General features: G+C 35.8%; 1 protein-coding gene and 1 pseudogene across 3 annotated transcripts in view; both read left to right on the top strand.

Annotated features, from left to right (window-relative positions):
• The window catches only part of CDK14 (cyclin dependent kinase 14), a 600,063-nt gene that overhangs the window by 560,704 nt on the left and 26,249 nt on the right, over window positions 1-13,110 (top strand). The gene's annotated exons all lie outside the window — the stretch shown is intronic.
• LOC308644984 (small ribosomal subunit protein eS6-like) lies at window positions 594-1,326 on the top strand (annotated as a pseudogene). The gene has a single exon. The product of its transcript is annotated as a small ribosomal subunit protein eS6-like (transcript).

Genomic DNA, 13,110 nt, shown 5'->3' with positions numbered 1-13,110 from the left:
TCAGTAACATTGCAGCATGCAAAACAATGTACAAATCTCAGTAATGTTTCTATATGCTAACAAACTATCCAAAAAAGAAATAAAGAAAATGAACCCATTTATGATAGCAACAAAAAAATAAATATTTATTGTAAATTTAACCATAGAGATAAAAGAATTGTATGCTGAGTACTATAAAAGAAATTGAAGAAAATACAAATAAATGCAAAGATGTCCTGTGTTCAAAGACTGGGATAATTAAAAGTGAAAATGTCTATAGCACCCAAAATGGTCTACAGATTCATTGCAATTGTTATAGGTATTGGCCAAGTTATATTGTATGCACCTATGAATATGTAACAACAAATACCACCATTATATACAAATGTAATGCTCTAATAAAAGAATGTGGAAAAAATCCATTGTCCTTTTTCAACATAAATGGAAAATGAAATCCTTAAATTCACATAGAACCACAAATGAGTCCAAATATCCCAAATAATTTTGAGCAAAGAGAACAAAGTAGGGATTGCACACTCCCAAAATATATTAAAAAGTGATAGTAATTAAAACAGTATGGTACTGGTATGAAAACAAATATACCAGGCACCAAGATGAAGCTGAATATCTCCTTCCCAGCCACTGGCTCCAGAAGTGGACAATAAACACAAAGTTTGTACTTTTTATGAGAAGCGTATGGCTACAGAAGTTGCTGCTGACACTCTGCCCTTCCTGCACATAACCCTTCCATTCTTCACCCAAACAAGATTTCCCCATGAAGCAGGGTGTCTTGACCCATGGTCACGTTCACCTGCTACTGTGTAAGGGACATTCCTATTTATAGATGGAGGCAAACTGGAGAGAGAAAGCAAATCTGTTTGAGATTTCATTAAATATCAATCTTGAGCATTCTCAACTTGCTTATTGTAAAAAAAAAAAAAAAAAAAGGAAAGAAAGATATTCCTGGACTTATAGATGCCTTGTTGACTGGGATCCAAAAGAGCTAATAGAATCCACAGACTTTTCAGTCTCCTAAGGAAGATGATGACTGCCAATATGTTGTCAGAAAACTCTTAACAAGGAAGGAAAAAAAAAAAAAAACCAGGACCAAAGCACTGAACATTCAGTATCTTGTTACTCCATGTGTCCTGCAACACAAGTGCCAGTGTATTGCTCTGAAGAAACAGCATACTAAGAAGAATTAGGAAGAGGCTGCAGAATGTGCCAAACTTTTGGCCAAGAGAATGAGAGAAGCCAAAGAAAAAATGCCAGGAATAGATTACCAAGAGATGCAGGCTGTCCTCTCTGAGAGTTTCTACTTCTAAGTCTGAGTCTAGTCAAAAATAAGAATTTTTAAGAGTGACAAAGAAATAAGATCAGACCTTCAAAAACACACACACACACACACACACACACACACACACACACACATATCACCCAATGGAATAAGATAGAAATTCCAGAAATAAATACATGCTTTTATGGTCAACTGATTTCTGACAAAGTTTCCAAAAACACAATAGGAAAAGAACAGTGTTTTTAATAAATTGTGTTGGTAAAACTGAGTATCCATATGCAAACAATGAAACTAGACTGTTATTCCTCATCATATACAAAAATACATTTAAAATGGACTAAAGACTTAAATTTAAATGCAAGACCTGAAACTATGCAACTATTAGAAGAAAACATAAGGGAAAAGATCCCCAACACTGTTCTGGGCATTAATTTTTTGAATATGATCCTGAAAGCACAGGCAACAAATGAAAAAAGATGAAAATGGAATTGCATTAAATTAAGAAAGATTCTTCATTGCAAAGGAAACAGTTAACAAAGTGAAGAGACAAACCACAGAATGGAAGAAAATATTTGTAAATCACTCATCTGATTGATATTCAAAATGTGTAAGGAACTCAAGTAATTTAATAGCAAGAAAACAAATAACCTAATTTAAAAGAGGACCAGAGTAGACATTTCTTAAGACATTCAAATGGCCAACAGGTACGTGAGAAAGTGCTTGGCATCACTAATTATTAGGGAAATGCACATTGACACCATAATCACCTATCACCTCAAACCAATTAGAATAATTTTTGTCAAAAAGGTAAAGGGTAAGTGTTGGATAAAAGGGAACCTTTGTACCTGTTGGTGGAAATATAAAAATGGTGGTTCTCCAGAAATGTAGAAATGAAAGTACCATAGAACCCGTTAGTCCCATTTCTAGGTGTGTATCCAAAGCACCTGAAATCACTGCCAATGTGATACCTACACTCCCATGTTCATTTTAGCATTGTTCACAATAGCCAAGACATAGAATCAATCTAAGTGCCCATCAACTGATGAATAAAGAAAATGCCATATACTTACATAATAAATACTCTTCAACCTTAAAAGGCAAACCCTGGCATTTGATGAATCTGAAGGACAATGTGATATAAATGAATCTAAATGACATTATGCTAAGAGAAATAACCCAATTTCAGAAAGTCAAACTCTGTGGTCTCGTTTATATGTGCAGTCTAATGAAATTGAACCCATGGAAATAGCAGTACAATGGTCACCAGAGGTGGGGAGGGGAGTGGGAAGGGCAGAAATGGGAAGTCATTGGTCAAAGGGTCCAAAGTTTCAGGTAGACATGAGGAATAGTTTTTGATGGCTATTGCTCAGCAGGTAACTACAGTCAATAATGTATTATAGGTTTCAGGATAAGAGAGTAAATTTCAAATGTCTCAAAATGATGTATGAGATTATAGATATATTAATTAGTTTGCTTTACTCTCAAGACATTATATGCATATATATCAAACATCATATTGCGCTACAGAAATGTATACCACTTTGATTTGTTAACCAAAAATGACATTAATAATAAAAATTTAAAAACACTAAAATTTAGCATTTTGTCTAATTTTATGTGGGAAAAGAAATTAAACTATAATGGGATTATAATTTAGAGCCTTACATTTCTCTTAAAATGATGATCCATCCCAGAAGCACATTGTTGGGGCTGGTTACTGGTTATCCAAGTAATTTGGCATCTTTGCTTTTTATTCATAAGATCTGAATGTTTGCGAATGCTTTTGTAAATGTGTCTCAATTTCAGTTTTTGTTATTCATAGAGTACACATAATGGTCCCAACAACCCAGCTCCATCTGTCTGAATTGATCACTATTACAGAGAGCTGGGCAGTCTTTGCTGCTGGGCCTGCTCGTGAAGCTCATTAAGGAATCAGTCACCAAAGAGAGCAACCATCCACAAGGGCTGGAAGGAGCATCCAGGCCTCACTTCACTTAATAATGTTATCCAGAAAAGAGGAATATTTTTCAGCTCTTGCTCACCTAAGCTGAATTTTGAGAAGTAACCGTCAAAAATGAGACTGAGAATTATAATTGGGTCTTTGGTATATACAAATCGTACTGTCTTCTGATTTTTTATTTTAAATCCCCCTAAAAGGTCACTGAATACAAAGACAATCTCTGAATTTATTGAAGGGAAAGCTACAAAGCTGATATATTCAGCTCTATCTATGCCTATTTATATTTCACTCTCTTTTGTCAGCCAATAACAAATAGACAAAGTGGAATTCAATCTAAGAGTTCTTCCTGTCCTTTAAAGATTTTCAAGGACTTATTTCCAAACAACAATGAGAAATATTTCTAATTTATAAGAAGAAAAGACAAAGACCCCCCACATTTGCTTTATTGAATGGTGTCTTTTCTGCACTCACAGTGGTCAGTGTTATAGAAGCACATTTCAAGTTGCAATTCACCTGGATCGATGTAGACCTGAGCCAATATTTAGTTCCCTTTTCTGAGAGGTGCATTTCTGACATGGCAGCCATTGCTGAATCCACATGAAAATAACTGCTTAGCCAATTGCTATAATGTACACAGGGCCATGAATCCACTGGAATCTAATCTCATTCCATTGACTACTCATTTTCTTGTTTGAGCTATTTTCTAGGTTACTGATTATGTCTAAATCTGGTATCTCATTTTTGGGTTCCACATCAGTCAAATGGATACCATGACATTGCCCACAGATAACAGGTCTTCCTCAAACCTCTAATGGCAGAAAGCCATCTGATATGGTAAGAGCCAGACTTCCTGAGGGTGAATCCTAGGTCTACCACTTGTTTGCTATGCAAATCACTTAACCTCTAGGGACATAATGTTCTCATCCAGTAAAAATGGAAAAGGAGCAGTATTTACCCCACAGGGCATAAAACAAAATTATTTTTTTGAAGGCTTGTTCACATTTTACAAAATTAGAAAATGTATTTAACCCAAAATGATATTATAATGCAAAGACTTATATTTTTTGTAAGATGATGATCTAGCCTAAACTGGAACCACTTTATATATGGTTATGTAAGTTAATTTAACTTTTGTAAATTGATTAGAACAGTGCCTGGGGAATAGTAATAATTTCATTACTGTTTGCCATTGTTATTAATATAAATTCAGGTGTATATTTAATCACAGTCAAGGAGCCCTTTGCAGAAGTTATAATAAAAAATTAAAATACAAAACAAATTCTTACAACTTTTTAAAATTTGACTCACTTGTCAGGCATGGTGTTATTCACCTTATACATATTGTCTGGCTGAAGATTATATTATACCTTGGGCAACGTGAACTGTAATCTGCTAAAAAGAAATTAAACAGCAAAGTATTGAAAGAAGAAAGATTTTCTATTTTTATACATGGACCAAATACCGACTAACACAAGTTACTCTCATTTCTTAATATTTCTTAAGTATCACAAGTTATACCCATTACTCCATCACGCTGCATTCCTTCCAACCTTTTAAAAGTCTCTTCTCATTTAGGAATTCATTTTTTATTTTCCCATCTGTGGAGATAGAGGAGGCAGATATTTTTTCTAATTTATTAATGAGGACATGGAAGTTCTGTGAGACTGAGGTGCAGTGACTGTCCATGTTCATGGTCCGAGACTACAGCCGTGATCAGGCTCTCTTCCCCTCCGCTGCAGGGCCCTGGGCTCTCTTCGCTGCATCATGCATCTGCTCACCAGTTATTTCCAAGAACAGCATAAAACCACCAGCCTTACATGTTTTCCAAAGCTATTTATTGTGCTCCTGTTCTTCGTTCATCTTGTGGATAATAAATCCGTCCATTTAAAGACAAGGAGAATTCAGTGTTCGGTTGTGGTCTGCTACACACATGTCCACTTTCCTCACATTTTCTTTGAACAGAACACAGCAAAATCTATTGTACAGCTCACTGGCATGATATTGCTTTGATAGACACTGAGTGACCTAATATACACACTCCAGTGTACTCTAATCTGTGGTCTCCCAGCTCCCACTCGGCAGGAATTCTGAGATGTTGATGGAACCCCGTGATTTAACAGAGCAGCAGGGCTGCCCTTTCACCTCTCACACTGGTTCTGACAGCTGCCTGCCATGTGTAGAGAAAACCTCACAGGCTGAAACCCTGTCACAGAGGAAAGGTCCTTGGATAAACATACACCCATGATCATACTACTACTACTTTAAAATTAATTTTTTAAATGAATTGGCATAAAGATAAGTTACAGCTAAAGATCTGAAGGATCCCAAAGTGCATCAAGTACCTTCTCCCTTTAAAAATAAAACAAAATAACACACACAGTAAGACTGGTGATGTCCACACTTACTTGAATTACCATTTGTCTAGTGGATTAAGCCAGTTTGCCAGTGCCGAGGGCTTTCTACTCTGAAATAGTAACAAGCCTGCCAGAAATGATGTGCAGCATTTCCTGAGTAAGTTAGGAAACTCCATTTGTATTTAAGCTGTCAATTTAATCCACACTGCCTCTTTACTTTTATCAGGATATTCTTCAGGTAGAAAAGAATGGAAGGAGGCTTTAGGCATGGCTACCGTCCTAAATATAAAGTTGGTTTAAAAAAAAAAAATCCCTACTCGGCCCAAATAGCATTGTGCTTTATAATTCATTCTTTTCACATACAGTACCCTGCGTTATCGTGGCTAATGTTTTCCTGCTGAGCTGCCATCATCTTTTGTCGAGCTGTCAGGGTATTAAATTGATGTACCTTCCACATTTGGATAGAGGTCATTATCCTGTTGCCTGGTTGCATTGCCTCTGCTGAGCAGGTTAACCGCTTGAGGTCTTTCATCTAGATAAATGTTTCGCCAGCACTTTTGCCAAGTGATGACATGAGCTGTTCCTCAGAGGTCGATAGCAGTGCTGTGGCGAGTTGTTCCCTGTGTGTTCGCAGATCCAGAAAGATCTGGAGGCCAAACTTCATAATAGGCCTAAAAATAATGAAAAATGCTCGTGTTAGAATGCACTCTCCCCCAAGATACTGGACTTTGGGCTCTTTTTAAAAACTACACATTTATGTTAATTTTATACAGAGGGAAAAGGTTTGCTTTAAGTATCTTATTGCTTCAGTACCATGAATGATTCCACTGTTTCTCAGAACCTTCAGAAATAAATGACTCTGTGTGTGATAGCAGATAACATGCACATTGTAAATTGCAGGTTTTCTAATATTAAGATTTAGAGTAATTTAAAGGCCACAATATTAGACACATTGGCATGACTTTCCATGCAGGAAAATAGTTTCTAAGAGGCATGATTAAATCACCTCCCATCAACGAAAATTGACCTGTTAATTAAAAATAATTTCCATTTGTTTGTATTCAAGTATTTGAAAGGGAAATGTACCTAATAAAAAAAAATATAATAATTTGAAATGATGTAAAGAATGATGGAAAATTCCGACAGCTGAAAAATAAATAATTTGTTCATGTACTTTATAAAATAGAGGGTGGTGGACCAAATGGTCATATTCCATTAAACCCATTTTAAAGAATGATGTAAAAATCCTTATTTTATAATGTCAATATTATCAGTAAGCCAAATGTTATATTCTTTACTATTTAGATTTATGATTCTAAGAAAATTCTACTTTAAATTCAAATTGTGCAAAGGGATTTAACAAAAACAAGAAGTTTAACAGTTTAACAAAAACATTTACAGAGTAGTCAAGCAAAACAGAGTGAAGACTGTTAAAAAGATCAGATTTCAACCATAGAAATGCTGAGCAAATGTGTGAAATGTTTACCTCCTATGTCTTTTATCTTTTTAAAAAATATTATTTTAGTTGTGCATGAATACAATATCTTTGTTTTATTTATTTATTTTTATGTGGTGCTGAAGATCGAACCCAGTGCCTCACACATACTAGGCAAGTGCTGTGCCACTAAGCTACAACCCCAGTTCCTGTCTTTTATCTTTTTATGTTGGTATTATAGATGGATAAGTAGGGAAATTGCTTTCCTCTCAAATGCCAAACAACACATATCCAAAGGCTAATCCATGACCACCCATGACGCAGGGCTCCTCTAAATCTCTAGCAGGATCTAAGCCAAAGGGCCTGCCTAATTACTAGTGGTAGAGAATTTACTGGGTTTTCTACGAAAGTACATGTCCAACTCTTGTCAACTTTGTTGATTTCTGTCCTTGCTGCTGATCTAGCATGAAGGAATCTGGATCAAGAGATTGGTGTTCTCTTTTTGGATTTAGAATTATATAGTTGAGAAATCAGTGACAACCACCACTGTCACTGGATCGGCAGATTTCTGCTCTCGAATTTTTTCTTACGCTCAATTGCCAGGAGCTCATGGACATTGGGTTAAGTATATAATAGGATACTTTGTAGTGGATGCACAAACTTCAGATTGACCTTGTCAGCTAAGATGCAGAAACACAACCACAAGATTAGTGCAGTCAGAGATTACCAATTGAGCTAACAGGATCTTTAACATTTATCAGGAAAGAGACGTCTGTTAGAATCTTGGGACACAAAATGCATTACAGACTCACATCACTTCTGCCTTCAAGGAATTGACTTATTGGTTTTGAAGAAAAATGGACATAATAATGCATTTCACACTGTGGTTATTAGTCATTAAAGTAATATTCAATCACATACTGAAATACACACTATACCTGTAACTGAAATGAAGGAGGCAGATTGCAAGGCAGCTGTCTACCATAAAAACCCATTTCTGAAACTGAAATATGCACACATTTACATGGAAATAAGACTAAAACATATAAACAACATGTTAACTATGGTTCTCTTTTGTTTGAGTCAAATTATGGGTGAGTAGAATAGTCGTTTTGCTCTTGTGTAACTTCTACAGTGAAGATCCCTTTGATAATAAGGAACAGGCCCATGGTTGCTTTAATTAAACGTACTAAAACAGTCTGTGATTTTTGGTTTTGGGTTTTTATTTGTTTGTTTGTTTTTGTGGATGTTGGAATAGATGAGGGCTCTGTAAAAAGTCTAGAAGGAGAGCCCGTGAGGGAATGCCTTAAAGGAAGAATTGAAGCTTGCCTGGGTATCTGGAGAAAGAAAAGGGGAGAGTATTCAAGGACGGAGAAGTCATGTTTTTATGTGTGTTATTAAAAAAAAATTTAGACATATACAAAAGTAGAGAAATTGAACCTACATGTACCACAGTTACCAGCTCCTGGCCATTCCTTTCACCCTATCTCCCTCTCTCTCCCTTTTCTAACCCAGATTATTTCATAATGAATGCAAGATAATATTGTTTCTTTTTAAAATATATCAATATATATTTATTTACATATACATGTTAATATATATTAGTTATCTATATATTATGTAAATACTTATTTCAGTATGTGTTTATTGAGGTATATATACATACATTAAGTACGTATATACTTTTCTTTTTTTTTTTTTTTTTTGGATACTAGGGATTGAACCCAGGGGCACTTAACTACTATGTCACATCCCCAACCCTTCTTTATACTTTTATTTAGGGACAGGGTCTCATTGAGTTGCTTAGGCCCTCAATACATTGCTGAGGCTGGCTTTGAACTTGAGATCCTCCTGCCTCGGCCTCTAGAGCTAGTAGGATTACAGGCATGTGCCAATGCACCTGGATACTTTTTTAAAACTTAATCACAGTACCATGGTCACACACACTCAAAATTTCATCAGTTTTATTAATATCACTAATATTCAATTCGTATTTATTTTTCTGACTTGAGTGCCCTATCATTCTTTAGAGTCATAATTCCTTCTCTTCTCCCCCTTCTCTCCTTCCCTCCCCTTCTCCTTTTCTTCACCCTTCTCTCTCTCCTTGACATTTTGTTGAAGAAGCCAAATCCACTAGTCCTTTAGAGTTTCACCAGTCAATTTTCTTATTACATTCCTGTGGTGTCCTTTAATACCGTCCACTCTCATGTTTTCTGTAAACTGAAACTTGGATCAAGAGCTTCATCAGGCTTAGATTTTTTTGTTTAAGCAAGATACTTCATGATAGTGGTATGTTCTTCCATAGCTGCCAATAATCATTATCTAGATCCTCTAATTCATTAGGAATTGCACAATAACAATATTCTATCATTTTTTCTTATTTTTTTATCTGGAACATTTTCATGAAGAGAAACGACTTTGTTCATTATTTTGTTACCCTGAAGATTCATTTATACAGAAAAGACAAGAAAAAAAAAAACTTGGTTCTTTCTCTTTCAAAACAATGAATGGTTTCCTGATGTCCTCCAAAAGTTATAGGTGTGTTTTTATTGCAGTGCTTTGTGGGTTTTCTTTCTTTTTGTTGTTGTTTTGGGGGTTTTCATTTGTTTGTTTTTGGCCATTGGAAGACTTCAGTTTGCCTTCTGACTCCTTTTGACAAGGTCCTTACAATTTCTAGTAGCTTCATTTCTGATAGGATGAGATGTTCCAGACTCATCTAAAGTTTCTCCCACTTCAGGCCTGGAATTAGAAAATACATCATAGAAATACATCATTTTCTATAATGTATTTCTTTTAAAGAATACAAATACACTAATGAAAACACAAATTTGTACTAGTAGTTTGAATTTGTACTAGTAGTTTGAATTCAAATTCAGACCTTTTCCTTAACATTGCTGATTTTAGAGTATCTCCTTTGTACATGATGAAAATTGTATCCAAATTTTGCTCCTGTGCTTTATTCCACACTCCACATGCAATAGCCTCAGAATGACAGTATGAGATTAATGAAAATAACAGAAGGATTTTTCTTTGTTTCTTTTTTTTAGTTATACAATTGTTTTTATGTAGGTATTCCAATGAGAAATGAACTGCATAGGTAGATTATTTCGTAGTATAATAGTCAAGTTACTATGTTTTAAAATCATTTACAATTACCCTTGTATACCACCAAGATAAACAGGTTTACTCTATTTGTTTTGCCTTTTAACATTTAATAATACAGTAATTCTCCCTTATCTGTGGTTTTCCTTTTCATGATTTCAGTTACCCATGATCTCTACAATGGTCCAAAATGGAAAATTCTAGAAATAATACATAAGTTTTAACCTGCTGAATAGCATGATGAAGTCTTGCACCATCCTACCCTCTCCCAACTGGGACTTGAACATCTACGTTGTTCTGCATATCCACACCATATATTCTGACTGCTCTTGTGCAAAATCAATTCTCAGATCACCTGTCTCAATAGCTAAGTGCTTCTATTTAAGTAACTCTATTTTTATTTAATAATGGCCTCAAAGCACAAGGGTAGTGAAGTAAAGTAGATACTAGAGCATAAAACATGGAAAGACATGAATTCGCTATCATGAGGCAAGGCTGTAGGGCATATAGGAAAAAACACTCTTATGTATAGGGCTCAGTACTATCCACTATTTCAGGTATTCAGTAGGGTCTTCCAAACTGTCCACTCTGGGAGAAGGGTGACCACCATAATTCTAAAGTCATATCTATAAAATCAGGATAGAAGTCTACCTTCTATTCTTGTCTCTCCCTCTTATATATTTCTAATTTTATGGTGTACTTTCTATTAAACATAAATTTATGTTTTGCCTTTCAATAAGCCATAATTTTTTAAAAACTTATATAAGGAAGTGAAGGGAGGGATGAAAATTAAACTTCTTTATAATGTAAGTAGATATCGTATTCATAAACCTGTTCTTTCTTACATAAACGGTGTTGTGTTTTTCTTTATACCACAGTACATACCTGCACAGCACCTTTAATAAAAGACCCAGAATAGCAAAAGCAATTCTAAGCAGGAAGTGTGAATCAGGCGGTATAGCGATACCAGATTTCAAACTATATTACAGAGCAATAGTGACAAAAACAACACGGTACTGGTACCAAAACAGGCGGGTGGACCAATGGTACAGAATAGAGGACACAGAGACTAATCCACAAAGTTACAACTATCTTATATTTGATAAAGGGGCTAAAAGCATGCAATGGAGGAAGGATAGCATCTTCAACAAATGGTGTTGGGAAAACTGGAAATCCATATGCAACAAAATGAAACTGAATCCCCTCCTCTCGCCATGCACAAAAGTTAACTCAAAATGGATCAAGGAGCTTGATATCAAATCAGAGACTCTGCATCTGAAAGAAGAAAAAGTTGGCTCCGATCTACATATTGTGGGGTTGGGCTCCAAATTCCTTAATAGGACACCCATAGCACAAGAGTTAATAACAAGAATCAACAAATGGGACTTACTTAAACTAAAAAGTTTTTTCTCAGCAAGAGAAACAATAAGAGAGGTAAATAGGGAGCCTACATCCTGGGAACAAATTTTTACTCCTCACACTTCAGATAGAGCCCTAATATCCAGAGTATACAAAGAACTCAAAAAATTAGACAATAAGTTAACAAATAACCCAATCAACAAATGGACCAAGGACCTGAACAGACACTTCTCAGAGGAGGACATACAATCAATCAACAAGTACATGAAAAAATGCTCACCATCTCTAGCAGTCAGAGAAATGCAAATCAAAACCACCCTAAGATACCATCTCACTCCAGTAAGATTGGCAGCCATTATGAAGTCAAACAACAACAAGTGCTGGTGAGGATGTGGGGAAAAGGGTACTCTTGTACATTGCTGGTGGGACTGCAAATTGGTGCGGCCAATTTGGAAAGCAGTATGGAGATTCCTGGGAAAGCTGGGAATGGAACCACCATTTGACCCAGCTATTGCCCTTCTCGGACTATTCCCTGAAGACCTTAAAAGAGTGTACTACAGGGATACTGCCACATCGATGTTCATAGCAGCACAATTCACAATAGCACTGCTACATGGATGTTCATAGCAGCACAATTCACGATAGCAAGATTGTGGAACCAACCTAGATGCCCTTCAATAGATGAATGGATAAAAAAAATGTGGCATTTATACACCATGGAGTATTGCGCAGCACTAAAAAATGACAAAATCATGGAATTTGCAGGGAAATGGGATGGCACTAGAGCAGATTATGCTAAGTGAAGCTAGCCAATTCCTAAAAAACAAATGCCAAATGTCTTCTTTGATATAATGAGAGAAACTAAGACCAGAGCAGGGAGGAAGAGCAGGAGGAAAAGATTAACATTAAACAGAGACATGAGGTGGGAGGGAAAGGGAGAGAAAAGGGAAATTGCATGGAAATGGAAGGAGACCCTCATTGTTATACAAAATTACATATAAGAGGTTGTGAGGGGAATGGGAAAATAAACAAGGAGAGAAATGAATTACAGTAGATGGGGTAGAGAGAGAAGATGGGAGGGGAGGGGAGGGGGGATAGTTGAGGATAGGAAAGGTAGCAGAATACAACAGTCACTAATATGGCATTATGTAAAAATGTGGATGTGTAACCAATGTGATTCTGCAATCTGTATTTGGGGTAAAAATGGGAGTTCATAACCCACTTGAATCTAATGTATGAAATATGATATGTCAAGAGCTTTGTAATGTTTTGAACAACCAATTAAAAAATGTAAAAAAAAAAAAGAATTTGAAAGTACAAAAATAACAAAAATGAATGGGAAGCACTTTAGAAAGAAAGAAAGAAACCTAAACAAATATTAAGATTCATATTCAAAACTGTACATTGAAAGACTACCCAGAGACCCAGTTTTTATTAACATTTTCAATAGCTCCTATTTGTTTAAAAATATGGAGGAATACATTTTGCCCCAGAGAGGGGCAGCATATGCCCATTGCCCCAGCTGAGGTGGAGTCAGGGCATATCCATTCTCATACAGCTCGTGTAAACACCGGCTCCGAGATTCCCTCTGTCAGCCCCTAATGCTTAGTTGACTTCTAAGGGA

Source organism: Spermophilus citellus (genome assembly GCF_964194105.1).
Source record: "Spermophilus citellus genome assembly, chromosome: 3".
In the NCBI taxonomy this organism is placed as follows: Eukaryota; Metazoa; Chordata; class Mammalia; order Rodentia; family Sciuridae; genus Spermophilus; species Spermophilus citellus.
Note: the sequence above shows the minus strand (reverse complement) of the source record. Positions and strands in the feature narration are given on the sequence as shown.